A 2466-nucleotide genomic window follows, 5' to 3' on the forward strand; every position below is an offset into this window, starting at 1 on the left:
CAGGGACATTTTAAGAGTGCATGATGACTTCAAATTGAACATATCAGAAAACCAGAAAAAACACGTACGTCGACGGAATTTTTGAGGATTTTGAAGGGGATAATTATAGGCATGTCAAAATGTTGATTTCCGGTCCTTATAACCGGATGATATAAATGTGTATGCATACAATTGTAGTTCAGTATATTTTTTATGAAAGCAATACATTTTGTTGCAATTGGCGCATCAAAACGAGTAGAAATTAAAACAAGCGAGTGTGTTCTAACCTCAATCGGGACCCGTCGGCACTTTCCGTAAACGAGAAAATACCAATCGGGAACCGTCGGCACTTTCCGTAAACGAGAAAATACCTCGGGACAATCGCAACTTCTCGGTCAATTCCGGCTAGTATTTTCTCGTTTACGGAAAGTGCCGACGGCTCCCGATTGGAGAAATACTTTTTGTCGTTTACGGAAAGTGCCGATGGTTCCCGATTGTCCTAGCCTGTCATATATGGGGTACCAATATGGGTACTAATAATGACCGAAAAAGGGACCAACTGAAAGATTGATAATATTTTTTATTTTTTTTGGGGGGGGGGGGGATTATAAAAGATATACATTTTTTTAATGAATTTAATCACAAACTAATGTTAATTTATTTCATACAGGCTCATGCCAGTGTATATAGTATGTGATTGGCTAATAACTTTCCTCAAAATGAAAAAAAATGGAAGTTGCTTGGTATACCCATCTTGTTGATTTTGTCTGAAAAGTAACTTTTAAATCTGAATTTGAGTGGCGCAAAATTACGATGAATCATGAAATTAATGAAAAAAAATACCTTTACATGCATTCCTGAAGTATTCATGTATTCACTATTATCGCGATAAATATGAGAAATGTTTTTCAAATCTCCAGAATAATGGCACATATTTCCACTGAATAAATCACAACTGAGCAAAAAGACAACAAGGCTGACTGAGGTTGGAAAAAAGCATGCAAAGCAAGTGAGATTTTACCTGTACACCATTCACTACAGGTTCAGGTTCTCACTCAGGTAATCTGGCTTGACTTGTATCAAGAGCCTTGTTAGCTCGTTGAATTATTGCAAAATATCCAATGAAAATACATGCAATCATTCTTTATATTTGAAGCATTTTCTGGTGTTTTTCTCGATAATAGTGAATACATTACTTCAGGAATGCATGAAAGGGTATTTTTTTTTATTAATTTCATTATTCATTGCAATTTTGGGCCACTCAAATTCTGCATTCAAAAGTTGCTTTTCAGACAAAATCAACACTAATTTCTGCTAATGTCATTATATTTTTGACATTGTTCTTGACATGGGCCATTTCCGTATTTTCTTTTTCATTTTGAGGAAAAGTTATGAGCGAATCACGTACTATATATATGAGCCTGTATGACATACCTTAATTATTTTTTTATTGCAAGCGGTCAAAGCCTTGGAAAAACGAGAAAAAGGTAAAATAATTAAAGTTTACATTATATTTAGTCGTAAAAAAAGGTTGTTGCAACTAGGCGATGTTAGGTTGGACCATTTTTAATGAGGATAATTGGACTATAATTAAACTAACAATGCAAAACCACGGAATCGTTCCGTGATAAAACGATACTTTAAACTAAATAGTTTTGCCAGTATCCCCCCCCCCCCCCCTCTCTATCTTTTAAATTCCTTGTGTTTGGTTGTATTGGATCTGTACTGTTAACGTTACACATTATGATTACATTTTATACTGTTCACATACCATATTGAGATTCATTTAATTAATTTCATAATTATTCATTAGGTCATGGACGTAGATAGCTTCTAATTTCGTGATAATATACTTTAAATTACTGGTAGTANAAATTCAATTTTTTGGTATTTTTTCCAAAAAATTCCCCAAACTATCGGAATGTTTAGATTTTCATAAAATTAACTCTACATAGTTGCATAACCATTATATGAAAGTTTCAACGAATTTTGCTGGTTAATTGCGAAAGTGTGGAGCCACCTTAATTGAATTTTTGTCTCTGTCGGTCCGTGTCGTGAATATTCGGTCCATTTGGGTTATTAGTTCTGAGGTAACATCGTGATCATAAACAAAATGGCGTCGTCAGTTGGAAGGTTATGCTTGTCTGTCTCCAGAACAGTCGTCCCTCGCCGGACTTTCACCTCCGGAAAGGCCCTCCGCTGTCACCCACCTGGAATTCCCAATGACGTAAGTGAATTAGAAAATTAATCTTTTGCACAGGTAAGGCGAGGAACCAACAGACGGATGAAGTATTCAATGTGTGTAATGCTAAATGACCTTCGAGGTCGACATTAGGTTAGGACCTCGCGTGACCGCTGCTTTTGTTTGTTTGATTATGAAATAGAGAAGGACTGGTATTCTGATACACAGGGACAGGCTAAAGTGCCGACAAAGATACACTTCTGATGACCGTGAGGGGTTAGATAAACACTCGGCAAAATGCCCCC

At 36.1% G+C, this 2466-nt stretch overlaps 1 long non-coding RNA gene across 1 annotated transcript in view; it reads left to right on the plus strand.

Moving 5' to 3' along the window:
• The first annotated feature begins 2057 nt into the window (after positions 1 to 2057).
• Positions 2058 to 2466, plus strand: part of LOC110448713 — a 4915-nt gene continuing 4506 nt past the window's right edge. Inside the window, exon 1 of the long non-coding RNA XR_002462761.1 lies at positions 2058 to 2206. This is a non-coding gene — a long non-coding RNA (uncharacterized LOC110448713). The remainder of the gene's footprint in view (positions 2207 to 2466) is intronic.

This window comes from Mizuhopecten yessoensis, unplaced genomic scaffold (assembly GCF_002113885.1).
Source record: "Mizuhopecten yessoensis strain PY_sf001 unplaced genomic scaffold, ASM211388v2 scaffold4179, whole genome shotgun sequence".
In the NCBI taxonomy this organism is placed as follows: domain Eukaryota; kingdom Metazoa; phylum Mollusca; class Bivalvia; order Pectinida; family Pectinidae; genus Mizuhopecten; species Mizuhopecten yessoensis.